Source organism: Gossypium hirsutum, chromosome A04 (genome assembly GCF_007990345.1).
Source record: "Gossypium hirsutum isolate 1008001.06 chromosome A04, Gossypium_hirsutum_v2.1, whole genome shotgun sequence".
Lineage (NCBI taxonomy): Eukaryota > Viridiplantae > Streptophyta > Magnoliopsida > Malvales > Malvaceae > Gossypium > Gossypium hirsutum.
Genome location: NC_053427.1, coordinates 48,203,945 through 48,219,185, shown reverse-complemented (window position 1 = coordinate 48,219,185; position 15,241 = coordinate 48,203,945). Strand labels below are relative to the sequence as shown.

Genomic DNA, 15,241 nt, shown 5'->3' with positions numbered 1-15,241 from the left:
TAACTTGTCAATTTCACATTTCACATACTTTATATTACATGTTGAACATTGTAACAGAACTCAAAACACATGGTACACTTCACATCAGTGGCTCATTCGGGCTATCACGTACTGAAGTGTCAAGTTACCTGTCCAGGCTAAACCTTTATCGAGACAATGAAAGCCTGGCCAGGGCTATATACACATGTAAGGTTACCAGTCCAAGCTAAACCTTTAAAACGACATCAAATTATCAGTCTAAACTAAATCTGTGCCATATGTATCTTTGAGTTCACGACAAATGTTGGATCTCGAAATCATCAGGAAATAACTTATAACCATGCATATTAGTATTTTACTAAGTTCACCAGGACGCTTTCATTTTGTAATTTCATTTTCATTCCTTCATACATCACTCAATATTTCTTTTAAATTTATATTTATATTTTGCAACCAATCTACTTACTAAATTTTCAATTATACAATTTAAGAACAAAAAGGAAAGAAATTTAAATAATGTTCATATTATATGAACTTACCTGGATGAATTATCACTAGCCACAATAAAGTCTACTCAACAACATTTTCTTTCTCTTGATCTTCTCTTAGGGAATTCAAATCTCAATCATCCAATAACACAAAGCTTGGCCATGTTTTCTGATAAGCTGTAAAAGTAACATATTTTAATCCCATTCTTAATGCATTTTTGGATGATTAATGATGTAAATTAGTGAATTTGATGCTCCTAATCCTTTAAATTCATGTTTCTATACTTATGAGATGCATTTGGGAGCAAAAGGAAAGAAAAACGAGCCAAAATTGGATGAATAGAGCTATTTCCAAAATCCACACGGCCTGGGCATTTCCACACGGGTTGGCCATACGCCCATGTGCCAACTCGTGTCGATATCGCTTCCTGTTTCCCAAACACACGGAAAAACCCAATTTTTAGGCTTTATGTGCCTTCTAAAGCTATAAATATCAATTAGAAGAAGATCTAAGAGGGCACTCAGAGAAGATTGAAGAAACTACTCTAAGAACACCATCAAAGCCAACTCAAAAGCGAATCTCCTTCAAGATTGAAGATCTCCTTTTAACTTCTTTCAAAGTTTATTTGAATTTCTTTATGTCTTGTAGTTTTTCTTACTTCGAGATGTTTTCATTTCAGATTATGAACTAAATTCCCTAGATACCTAGGGAAGATGAAACTTATGATGAATCTTATTATTTTATTTTTGAATTACATGATAAATACTTGACTCTTGTTCTCAATTATGGACGCTTATTTCATGTTTTAATATTTTTGGGATATTAATCATGTTTACTGTGCTTATTTCAGTGAAGCAAAAGTACCTATTTAAGAGTAGATTGAGCATAATTGAGTGGAGTTGCATGCAATTCTAGAAATAGGACGACATAAATCTACCAGATTAGAGTCAAATCTAATAAGGGAATCCATAGATCGAGTTAATACGACAATACGGATTTTTTTATTAGAAAGAGATTTCAATTAATCAACCTGGGGTAAGTTGTTCTTACTCTCGAAAGAGATATTAACATAATTTAGGGATTTCTACAGATCAAGACACAAGTGAATAAATCATTTAATTTAGATTTAGAATAATAAGTGAAGCCTAGGTGGATTCTTTCCATGGTATTGTCTTTCTCTTAAGTATCTTCGATTATTTCCTATTTCATTTTCTGTTGCGTTCTTAGTTAAATTAGATTAGTAAATTTAGATTAAAAAAATTCATCCCAATTTATCGGCTAAACAATAAAAAAATAGTAATTACTAGTATTTTTAGTCCTCGTGGATACGATATTCCCTACTCACCATAGCTATACTATTGTTCGATAGGTGCATTTGCCTTTGTTGTAGTAATAGTTAGTTTAGTGACCATTAAGTTTTTGGCGCTGTTGCCGGGGACTAAAATATTAGGAACACTTGATTTTTATTAATTTAACCATTTATTTTTATTACATTTGATTTTGTTTTTAGTTAAATTTTTGTTTTCTAATTTTTCTTTTATTTTCTTCTGGCAGGTTCCTTTAGTTTATGACTAGAAGAAACCCATTGGGACCATTAGTATTTGATAGTGAAATTGAAAGTACATTACGCAGAAATCATAGAGAAGCAAGGCAGAGTCGACAGTGTATAGTGGAATAGCAAAAAGATGTTATTATTATTACTAAGAAGATAGTTGATAATCAAAATAATCAGCTACCTCCTGTGGTTGCTACAAATCCTGCAAATCTAGCAAATTTGAATCCTGCTCCTCGTACTATGTATGATTATGCCAAGCCTACTCTAGCAAGGGGCTAAATCGAGTATTGTGAAACCCACCATTGCTGTGAATAATTTTAAACTGAAGTCGAACACTATTCAGATGGTACAACAATTTGTTCAATTCGATGGTTTGCAAGAGGAAGATCCAAATACTTATTTGGCTAATTTTCTAAAAGTTTGTGACACTTTCAAGATAAATGGTGTTTTTGACGACGCCATTCACCTGCAGTTATTCCCTTTCTCGTTGAGGAATAAAGCTAAACAGTGGTTGAACTCCTTACTTCAAGATTCTATCACTATATGGGATCAAATGGCTGAGAAATTCTCACTAAAGTACTTCCCACCAGCTAAGACAGCTAAGTTGAGGAATGATATCTCTTCCTTCGTTCAGATGGACTTAGAGACTTTATATGATACATGGGAGAGGTATAAGGATTTTTTGAGAAGCTGCCCTGACCATGGGTTACCTCTATGGCTACATGTTCAAACCTTCTACAACGGTTTGAATCCCTCAACTAGGCAGTTAATCGATGCAGTAGCCGGTGGTACTCTCAATAATAAAATTCCTAAAGCGACTTATCAATTTATAGAGAAAATGTCACTGAATAATTATCAGTGGCAAGTCATGAGGACAAAGCCGACTAAAGCAGCCGATGTTTTTAACTTAGATGCGATCACCATGTTATCGAATAAGGTAGAACTTTTGAATAAAAAATTTGATGGTTTATGTGTTTCTACCCAGGTACATCTGGTGATGCAATGCAACGTAAATGGAGGTGGAATATGTAACAGCCCAATTTTGGGGCTAATCAGAATAGTGATTTTGAAACCACTAAACCGAGGTCAAGAAAATTATTTTAAATATCATTTATGTATTGTAGCATGATTAGATAAGTACATGAAAATTTTGGTGAATTAATTTTAGCGATTGCTTGCCTAATTGTGAAAAAGGACTAAATGCCATAAAATGCAAAAGTCCTATTTTGTTAGATAAGAGTGTCAATTAGCTAAAGAACCTAAATTGGGGGCCTTAAAGAGCAATTAGACCCTTAGAGAATAGGGTGGCCGACCATAAGGGGGACAAATTGATGGGAAAGTCAAAATTAGGTGGTGTTTTGGTCACCAATTTCAACTAGTTTTAAATAAAATAAAACAAAAAAGGCTTCATCTTTTTATTGCTTCTTCTTTAACCGATTTTCATCTTAAAAAGGGGGTTTTGAGAGCTCAAAATATCATCCATTAACATCTCTTACAAGTAAGTTATTTATAAGGTTATTCTTGATGATTTTTGCATTTTTGGACTCTTTGTAACATAAGCTTTCTATGAAGGAGATTATTTTTCAAAATGGTTGAGAGATTAGGGTTTTTCCAGGAAAGCATATTTGTAGTTTTTTGAAATTTTTTGGAAGAATATGAGTATTGGATATGTAATATACAACTTTTATGAAGGTATTTTTCATGAAAACCCTAATAGGGACTATTTTGAATAAGTTGGAAATTTGATGATAAATGTGAAAAATAATGGAAATTTTGGATTGCTTCTAGTATAAAAAGTAATAAGCTAGGGTTATAATATGAAGAAATTTGATAAAAATTGATTTTTGAACATAGGGGTAAAATGGTCATTTTGTGAAAGTCTAGGGGCAAAATAGTCATTTTTCCCAATTATGAACTTTCGGGTTTCTAAATTGACATGTTGATGAAATAAATGAATTTTATTAATTTAGATCAATAGAAACATGATTCAAGTCTTGATCGGGGTAAGAACAAAGTTTACGAGGATTAAGCTCGTCTTTATCATTTTGTATTGAGGTAAGTACATATGTAAATAATGTGTTATTGAAGCTTACTTTGGTATGAAGCCCCGTTGAACCTTAGACATAGCATAGGATACAAAGGGGTATGTTATGAAAATTATGTGGTCTGAACTCATGTATTGCGTCTAAGTTCATGAGATAAATGCTATAGGTAACGTGGGTCCGGGTACTGACTTTGTGTACAGACCTGTGAGTGGCTCAATGAGCATACATTACATGATAGCTTTTGGGTCCAGGTCTTGACTTGATAAAAAAGCCCATGAGTAGCTCTAATAAGGGAATCCATAGATCGAGTTAATGCAATGATAGGGGTTTTAATTAGAAAAAGATTTCAATTAATCAACCTAGAGTAAGTTGTTCTTAGTCTCGAAAGAGATATTGACATAATTTAGGGATTTCCACAGATTAAGACACAAGTGAATAAATCATTTAATACAAATTCAGAATAATAGGTGAAGTCTAGGTGGGTTCGTTCCTGGGTATTGTCTTTCTCATTGGTTGTCTTTGATTATTTTCTCATTTCATTCTTTATTGCATTCGTAGTTAAATTAGATTAGTAAATTTAGATTAAAAATAATCACTTCAATTTATCGGTTAAGTAATAGAAAAAAGGTAATTACTAGTACTTTTAGTCCTTGTGGATACGATATTCCCTACTCACCATAGCTATACTATTGTTCGATAGGTGCGCTTGCCTTTTTTTGTAATTATAGTTAGTTTAGTGACCATCAGTGAGAACTAGGTGAGTCTCTAAGCTGACTCCTGTATGAGTATTGTTCATATGAAACATTTCTATAGAAACTGATTGAATACTGACACCAAATTTAGAAAAATATAGTATAATGGTTATGTAACAATATGAGTGATTGTTGAAAATAGAATGCATGCTATGGTATAGAATCTGAGAAGTTTAGGATCAATCACATATGTGTGTCTCGAATGTTTGTTATGGGGTGTGATCTGTCAAAAGATGAATGTGGTTTGTGTTAGTGCACGAATAGCCTGTGAAGTGAGTCTGTGCCTGTCTTTGCGATATTGTCTAAAGGGGTCTGTCGAGACTTTAAATACAAATTTTGAAAGGAAAATTCAATGGCCATGGCACTCTCTAAATCAATTTAAAGGAAGGTTATTACCCATAGGGGCTTTTTGGGTGTCCCATGCGATGATGGGCAAACCTCACATGAGTGAGTTTAGGCAAATTCATATCGTAAAAACATGATAGAGAAAGAAAGCCTTTGTGGCGTAATATGGAATGGGATTTGTGGCAAACCATAAAAAGAAAGCCTTTGTGGCAAATCATGAAATGAAAGCATTTGTGGCGATCTCTTAAAGGAATGTCCTTTGTGGTGGATTTTGTATCAATTTGTTTGGCATGTTTAGTAAGGTTCATAAGTTGTGATTAGTAAAAGCAGTACAACACAGTGTCTCTAAAGACTATAGTAAAGTATTATACAAGACTAAAATTCGATTCTGAATGATAAGGATTGAAGAAATTTAGAAAACGGTATTCTAAATAAGAAATATACATTTTATATTTGAAGGAGGTAACTACTATCTGAGTACATGATGATTTAGGAATTATGATGAAACGATGGTTCGGAGTTAGTTGTGTAAGAGTAATAGTGTTTCAATGGTATGGACCTTCTTGTAAGAAAATGAATAAAGGTTAACGAAAGTTCAAATTAAAGAGTGCAAGTGGTGCATTGAAGGCATCTAAGAGGAGAAATGAGTTCTGAGCAAGGTATGGTAACTGATGTGTAAGTGAGAATAGAAATTAATGGAGTATTTGCCAGTGATTAAGTTGAAGGTTTGAAACAATAAGATCATCTAAATAAATTATCAATTGAAACGTGCAAAAATGACACAAGTAAATGATGTTTTCCTCACTAAGTTCTCATGAACTTATCTATGTATGTTATGTGACAGGTATATTGATGTGGATCTATTTCAAGAGGGATGACACCAGAATCACGTCAAGGAGTGGAGTTGTAATAGCCCAAAATTGGGTCTAGTTGGAACAGAGGTTTCGGGACCACAAAATCTGAGATATAAATAATTATTTTATGATTATTTTGAGGTCTATGATATGATTGCATGATTGTGTGAAAATTTCGTGAAGAAATTCTATGCATAAAATGCTTAATTCGAAGTTAGGGACTAAATTGAATAAGTTGCAAAACTTGCATTCTAGAAGTTTCTAGTATGAAATTGATTTGAAATATTAATTAGGAGGTCTTAAATAGAAATTTTACCAATTTCTAAGTTATGGACAAAAATTGGACATGGATGGAATTTTTGGAAAGTTTAGTAGTAAGGGTATTTTGGTTATTTAGGGGTAAAATGAATTAAAATACAAAATTAAAAGCCAATTTTGCTCATCTTCTTCACCATGGACTTGTATACCAAGGGAGACTCCATGGCTAGGGTTTTCAAGCTTTCCAAGCTCAATTGTAAGTCCGTTCTAACCCCGTTTTTCAAGTTCTTTACGTTTTTGGAGTCCCGGTAACTTGATTTAGCTTATGCTAGCAATAATTCAACCTAGGGTTCATATTTGGAAAAATACCCATAGGTAAAATTTGTGTATTCTGGTGTTTTATGATACAATATGAGGTTTTAAGTTATGTTAGACAACTTGTGCTACTCGGTTTTAAGTGAAAACGAGCAAAAGGGCTTAATCGGTAAAAATTCCTAATAGTCATAAGTATATGTTAGAGTGAGAATTTGATGTTGCCATAGAAGGGAAAAGTGATCATTATGTCATAAAACATAAGAATAAGGGATGAAGTTTAATTCCCGAGCCTAGGGGTAAAAGTGTAAATATGCAAAAGTTTAGGGGCAAAATTGTAATTTTTCCAAAGTTTGAGTTAAGGACTGTTTTGAATAGTACTTAATTAAATAAATAAAATATGATGTTTTAGATCCCGGAAAACGAGATTTGAACCTAGAATGAGAGATAAATAAAAAATTGGGAAAGTTGGTAAAATGGCCATTTTAATATCAAGGTAAGTTCATATGTATAATAAGCATTAATTTATGCATGTTTCAATGTAAAATTGATATATTTACTATGATCTCCGAGGTGTTGAAAGTATGTAAGTTGGTATGATAATAATACAACAATAATGCTGTAATTTATATTTGAAAGTTAAATTTAGTGAATTAATTGAATTATGTTAAATTAAATGATTATGGTGCCAAGTTTATGAATTGATTTAAAAATATGTCTATGGTACATGAAGGGCATTGAATTATCATACATAAATGTGATTTCTATGATTATGGATATTATGGGAAATTGTAAGTTCATATGATTTTTAATAAGACAATGTGTAATTTAATGTTATTGCGTTGTTATTAAATGAGATGTAAGTTTATATGTAAGTAATACATCACTATTACTTGTATTATGATATTTTATAAAAATATTGGAAATATGTTTGTGGATAATTACTTGATTGGTGAAATTGTTGGAAAAGAGAGAGAAATCCCGGTTGAACCTTCGGAAAGATTGGATGATACAGATGGTATGTAGCTAGGTCACATGTATAGTGCTAAGTGCACATCATGTGTACAAGAGAGCTACAAGACATTATGATGCGGCTAGGTCGCATGGGTGATACTATGTGTACACCATGTAGACAAGAGAGCTACGGGATATATGTAGCTAGGTCGCATGCGTGGTTCCAAGTGAAGGACACCATGTAGACAAGAGAGCTACGAGATAAACTGGCTAGGTCACATGGGTGGTACTAAGTGTTCACCATGTGTACAAGAGAGACGAACTATATGATGGGTGGAGCTATGTGCTGAAACCACCAAGTATCGAGGATTGATCCGAAGTGTTCAACGGGAGACTCTCTATGTATTGCTTTGTGAGTTTGGTGATGAATAAGTGCAGGAACTTGGTTATGTGAATGATGTGTTCATTAAGTGACCAGGATGTGGTAAGGTTATAAACAAGCAAGTTATACATGAGGATGATTTTATGGTGACCTTTTGATCATGGGCCTATACTTGTGATGTATGAAATGTGGTGAAAATGATTAGTGATATGTATGTTAAAATGAGGTTAATACAAAGAAAGTGTGAAAGAGTGAATTAGCAATAAAACTGTTTTGGACAGTAGCAGTGACGTGATTTTGAAAAATCACCAAAAATAGTATAAATTGAATCAGAGACTGAATGAGATATCAAACTAAAGCTTAATGAGTCTATTTTCATATAAAAGAAATATAGAATCAAAGGAGTTCTATATTTTGAGATATTTATGTTTTTGTGAGACTGATTCAGAATGATTATGTGATCCCCTGTTCTGACTTTGGAAAATCGTAAAAAATTGGAGAAATATAATTAGAGGCTCAAAATTATATTTTTAAAATCTATAATAAGTCTATTTTCAAGATAAATCAACAAGAACATTATCCGAGTTCTGTACTGTGAGATAATTATTTTTTAGTGAAGAGAGGTCAGAACTGTCAGAAAGTGAAACAGGGGAAAATTTAATGAATAAACTGTACTAATTGGCTACACCAAAAATTATGAAAATTTTATGGTGGAAAGATATGTGAGTGTAGTTTCAGGGGAAATTTACGGATCTTAATTTGGAGCTCTGTAGAGCGAATTATAAATAATTAAGTGACTATGACTCGTGTGGACAGTTTGATGTGAACATTTATTAGTAAATTGTGAAATCGTACTTACAAGAATGCTATATACATTAAGGATGTGGAATGGAGAGGAGGAGGAGGAAAATAAATATATGTGGAATACATGGAAACTATGGTATATGAAATATTGATATAATGAAATAAATGATACGTGTTTATAAGAAAACAAAAAGAGAATGTTATGTATCATGACATGTATATATATATATGACTAGTCTCAATGTAATGCTTGTTGGGTATGGAATTGAATTGAAATGTTTCAGGAAAACATGTTATTCTACGCATCTAAATCATGGTATTTTATAAAGATATGATCTAGCTTTAAATATGAATGCTTGATGATTAAGCTGAAGATATTTGGTAAGATGATAATCTTGGTATAAATGTATAAGTGGTACTATAATAAACAAGGTAAAATGAGTATGAGAGACACATGTATGATGACATACAAATGCTATGTTTGTGGTTTAATTGAGGATGTTTAATCATTAAATGAATACCACGTTATATGCTTTTGATTTTGTATAAGTGTGTAAGAGATCAAGGTTGACCAAAGCTTGGAAAATAGCCTAGGTATATTCCACACAGGCAGAGACACGACCATGTGTCTCAGCTGTGTATGGAACACGACTTTGGGACACGGGCATGTGGAGCCTTAAAGCATGAAATTTCCAAGATTTTCGTAAGTTCTTGGTTTAATCCCAAACCCTTTCTAAAGTATGTTTTGGGCTTCGTAGACTCAAATAAGGGACTATGTGTAAGAGAATGAACGCTTTGAAATATGAATAAAATTTTATGGCTCATATTTTAGTTTAATGTTTGTATGTTTGTCTGGTAACGCCTCGTACCTTAGCCCGGCCTCGGATACGGGTAAGGGGTGTTACATTTAGTATTGGTTTATTATGCATATAGAGCATGTTGGCGGCGTGTCCAAAATCTAAGTTGTCATTGAGAATCGCATACCTTGAGGTGTCTGTAATAGATTATGATTCCAAATTAAATATCACTGTATTTTAATTACCTCATGTTGTAGTTGTATTTACACGTAGGAATTGTAAGTCAGCATGCATGGTAGTAAACACACGGGCAGAGACACGACCGTGTGCCTCAGTTGTGTGAAGGGCACGGCCTAGCACACGGGCGTGTGCCTTGGCCGTGTGGCCCTTAAGGATTGCTGATGTTAGAAATAGAATGTCCAAGTTTTTGCACACAGTTTAGGACACGGGCGTGTCATGGCCATGTAAAGGACACGGGACAAAGACACGGGCGTGTTCCAGGCCGTGTGAAAACCCTTGTAGCTGTGCATTTAGAATTAATTCCACACGGGTATAGGACACGGGTGTATCCTTGTATTTCGATTGCACGACCATGTTGAAATGTCACACGGGCGTGTTGCCCCTCCCACACGGGTGTGTGCCCCTGTGTTAAGAGTTATTTTTAGAGTTCTTTAAAGAACTCGTATTGTTTCCGAATGGGTTCCAATGGATGGTTCGGGCTAGTAGGCTCTTATGAAGGAGTTAATTTGATCATGTCTTGGTGTTATGAAAATGTCTATATGCATAAGTTTAAGTTAAGTAATGCCTCATATTCTGACCTAGCGTGGGGCAAGGGTGTGGGGTGTTACATTCAGTGGTATCAGAGCTACGGTTTAGTTAGTTCTCAGACTAACGTAGCATGTGTACGAGTCTAGCTATACATGCCATAAATAAATTGTGATAGTGTGACTACTCTTGATATTTTAATTTGTGTTTTCATGTAGTAGTGGATCCCGATCGAACTATGGAAAACGATGTAGGAAGTAATGCGTCGGTCCCCACCGTAGGGGTGGTACCATCCGATAATTGACCTCCCACAGTTAGTTAGGGAGGAGGAGAAGGGGCTCGAGGGGCCTTTCTCTACATGATGAATGAGTGGTACATGAAGTTTGTCTGACCGAACCCTAATGCTTAACCCCCTCCACCCTCACCTATCCCTCAACCTGTCCCCGTAGTACCCCAGGGTATGGACCTCGAGAGAAGGAATAGATCTCCAGTGGATAAGATCAAGAAGCATAGAGCCGAGAAGTTCCGTGCTAATAAAGACGATGACCCTGAAAGGGCAGAATTCTAGCTTGAGAATAGCATCAGGGTATTCGATGAATTATCTTGCACTTCCGAAGAATGATTGAAGTGTGCCATATCATTGTTGAGGGACTCTGCATACTACTAGTGGAAAATGTTAGTTTCGGTGGTGCCTCAAGAAAGGTTCACATGGGAATTCTTCCAAGAGGAAATCCAAAAGAAATACATCAGTGAAAGATTTATGGATCAAAAGCGTAAGGAATTCCTTGACTTGAAACAAGGCCGCATGACAGTCACTAAATATGAAAGAGAGTTCGTCCGACTTAGTAAGTACGTTTGGGAGTGTGTATCCTCCAAGGCCAAGATGTGTAGAAGGTTCGAATACAGATTTAATGAGGAATTAGACTGTCAGTGAGTGTGCTTGAGTTGAAAGAGTCCGTAGTACTCAATTATAGGGCCTGTAAAGCCGAGGAATTAATCAAAGAAAAGAAGAAAACTAAAGCAGAAGCTAGAAATGTCAGGAAGAGACTTGCGAGCAAGTCATTTCCATCACAGTTTAAGAAATCCAGAGATGTGTACCCTCGTTTTCATGCATCAGCTAGACATTCGTACCGAGATCGTAGGAAACAAGATTTAGATTTTAAGTCTCGGGTTACATTAGTGGCTAGCGTGGGTAATGTCAGATCTTCAAAACCAGAATGCCAGCATTGTGGTTGAAATCATTTCGACAAGTGTAGAATGAACAATGGATCCTGTTTCTGATGTGGTTCTCAAGACCACTTTATTAAAGATTGCCCTGAAATGACTGACAAAGATAAATTTCAGAGTACAAGGCCTAGTGGCACAAATTTTAAAGGAAAATCTAGGAAGAATGTTAGAGTTGGGGTTGATAGCAAGAATGTGATGAGAGACACTACCGTAAGGTCTGAACTAGAGCTCCGACTACAACCTATGCCATACGTGCACGTGAAGATGCATCCTCTCCTGATGTGATCACCGGTACATTCTCTCTCTATGATAATACTATTATTGCTTTGGTTGGCCTTAGTTCCACTCATTCATATGTGTGCATGAAGTTGGTGTCTAGCACGAATATGCCTGTTGAGTTTATCAAATTTATGATTAAAGTGTCTAACCCATTAGACAAACATGTGATAGTAGATAAAGTATGTAAGAATGTCCTTTAGTAGGTAAAGATAATTGTTTTGCGGCCAATTTGATGCTGTTAACATTCAATGAGTTTGATGTCATATTGGGTATGGACTGGTTGACATTCCATGAAGCTGTAGTAAATTGTAGACAAAAGGCTATTAAATTAAAATGTGAAAATGGTGAAACCCTTTGGGTTGAATCACATGAGCCAGGGAACTTGCTTATGGTGATATCCTCTATGTCTGCCCAGAAGTGTTTGAGGAAAGGATGTGAAGCTCATTTGGCTTTTGTAATGAATAATAAGGAACCAGAGTTGAAGGTTGAGTCAGTACCAGTTGCAAGTGAATATGTGGATGTATTCCCGGAAGAATTGCCTAGGTTACCCCCTGACAGAGAGGTTGAATTTGGTATAGAGCTAATGCCATGGATCATGCCTATTTCGATTGCTCTGTATCGGATGGCCTCGACTGAGCTGAAAGAACTAAAGTCACAATTGCAAGAATTGATCGAAAAGGGTTTCGTGAGACCAAGCTTTTCACCGTGGGGTGTTCCGGTATTATTTGTAAAAAATAAATATGGATCTATGAGGCTGTGCATAGATTACCAGCAGTTAAATAAGAGGACGATCAAGAACAAATATGTGTTGCCGCGAATTGACAACTTGTTTGACCAACTGAAGGGAGCAGCATGGTTTTTTAAGACAGACTTGAGATCTGGCTACTATCAACTATGAGTTAAAGAAGTAGATGTGCCTAAAACCAATTTTGGGATGCGGTATGGCCACCAAGAGTTTCTCGTCATGCCTTTCGGCTTAACAAATGCTCCCACCGTGTTTATGGATTTAATGAATAGAGTATTTTGGCCATATCTAGATAAGTTTGTAGTTGTATTCATTGATAACCTCATGATATACTCTAGAGACAGGGTAGAACATACCGAACACTTGAGAACCGTTTTACAGATTCTGAGGGACAATCAGTTGTATGCCAAATTTAGTAAAAATGAGTTTTGGCTTAGAGAAGTCGGCTTTTTGGGATATATTGTTTCGAGTGATGGTATTAGGGTTGATCCCAGCAAAGTTTCTGCTATTGTTGAATGGAAACCACCAAAGAGTGACTGAAGTTAGGAGCTTTTTAGGGTTGGCCGATTATTGCAGGTTATTTGTAAAGGACTTCTCTATGATGGTGACTCCCATGAGAAGGTTTCTTCAAAAAAAGAGCTAAGTTTGAATGGTTGGATAAGTGTCAGCACAGTTTCGAAAAGTTGAAGATGTTGTTGACTGGGGCTCCCGCACTAGCACAACCCGGCACACGACCTAGAGTTGGCTGCCATAGTATTTGCTCTGAAGATCTATCAACCTTATTTGTTCGGAGAGATATGCCATGTATACTCCGATCATAAAAGTCTTAAGTACTTGATGACCTAAAAAGATTTAAATCTGAGGCAACGTAGATGGTTGGAACTATTAAAAGATTATCAGTTGATTATAGATTACCATCTGGGAAAAGCAAATGTGGTTGCCGATGCATTAAGTAGAAAATCATTGTTTGCTTTGAGAGCAATGAATGCCCGATTGACTTTGTTAGAGGATGGTTCAGTTCTAGCAGAGCTAAAAGCTAGACTGACATTTCTTTAAGAAATTTTTGAGGCTTAGAAGAGTGATAGTGAATTACTATCCAAGAAAACCATGTGCGAATAGGATGTTGAATCGGATTTTCAGATCAGTTCCGACGGTTGCTTGAAATTTCAAGATAAGATTTGTGTTCTTAAGGACACCGAATTGATTAGGAAGATATTAGATGAGGCACATAGTGGTTGTTTACTAGTACAGTTGAGGAGTACGAAAATGTATAACAATTTGAAGAAAATGTATTGGTGGCCAGGAATGAGAAGAGACATTTCAGAGTTTGTTTTCGAGTGCCTTTGTGTCAGCAAGTGAAGGTTGAACACCAAGTACCTTAAGGTCTACTTCTGCCTATCATGGTCCCCGAGTGGAAGTGGGATCAGATTACTATGGATTTCTTGACGAGTTTACCGGTAACCCTGAAGAAAGGGGATGTTGTTTGGGTTATTATGGATAGGCTAATAAAGTCTGCACATTTTATACCTGTGCGTACCGACTACTCCCTTGAGAGATTGGCTGACTTGTACGATTCTAAAATTATGAGACTACACGAGGTGGCCATGTCTATTATTTTGGATAGGGACACGAGATTTACCTTGAGGTTTGGGAAAAAGTTACAAGAGGCATTGGGAACAAAGTTGAGTTTCAGCAAAGCATTTCACCCGCAAACCAACGGTCAGCCGAAAAGAGTGATTCAAATTTTAGAACACATGTTGCGGTGTTGTGTTCTCGAATTTCAAGGTAGTTTGGAAAGGTTCTTATCATTGGTTGAATTCGCCTACAATAATAGCTATCGGTAGAGTTTGAAGATGGCGCCTTATGAGGCTTTATATGGGCGTAAGTGTCGAATGCCCTTATATTGGATCGGGCTCAGAGAGAGAGTCATATTCACGGGGTCGATCTAGTCAAGGAGAATAAAGAGAAAGTTAAAGTGATTCATGACTGTTTGAAGGCTGCCTAAGATAGGTAGAAATCCTATGAGGATTTGAAACAGAAAGAGATCGAATTTCAAGTTGGCGATCGAGTGTTTTTGAAAGTAGCCCCATAGAGAAAAGTTCTCAGATTCAGTAGAAGATGCAAGTTGAGTCATCGTTTCATAGGACCCTATGAAGTTACCAAGAGAGTAGGGCCGGTTGCCTATTGTTGGCCTTACCACCAGAATTGGAAAAGATCCACAATGTGTTTCATGTGTCCATGCTACGTCGATATAGATTAGACCCTTCGCATGTGATTGCACCAACTGAAGTTAAGATTCATCCGAATATGTCCTATGGTGAGGAACCTGTTAAGATCCTAGCCCGAGAGGTTAAGCAACTGAGAAATAAGAGAGTTCCTATTTTGTTAGATAAGAAAGGTTAAGCAACTGAGAAATAAGAGAGTTCCTAAATCACATAAAGTGCAAAAGTCCTATTTTCTTAGATAAGAGTGTCAATTAGCTAAAGAACCTAAATTGTGGGCCTTAAAGAGCAATTAGACCCTTAGAGAATAGGGTGGCCGGCCATAGGGGGGACAAATTGATGGGAAAGTCAAAATTAGGTGGTGTTTTAGTCACCAATTTTGACTAGTTTTAAATAAAATAAAACAAAAAAGGCTTCATCTTTGTATTTCTTCTTCTTCAACTGATTTTCATCTTCAAAAGGGGGGTTTTGAGAGCT

The 15,241-nt window shown here is 35.8% G+C and overlaps 1 non-coding gene across 1 annotated transcript; it reads right to left on the bottom strand.

The window, feature by feature from the left end:
* Positions 1–2,624: 2,624 nt before the first annotated feature.
* Positions 2,625–2,731, bottom strand: LOC121228519 (small nucleolar RNA R71). Its single transcript, XR_005926095.1, has one exon. It is a non-coding gene; the product is annotated as a small nucleolar RNA R71 (small nucleolar RNA).
* Positions 2,732–15,241: the final 12,510 nt, after the last annotated feature.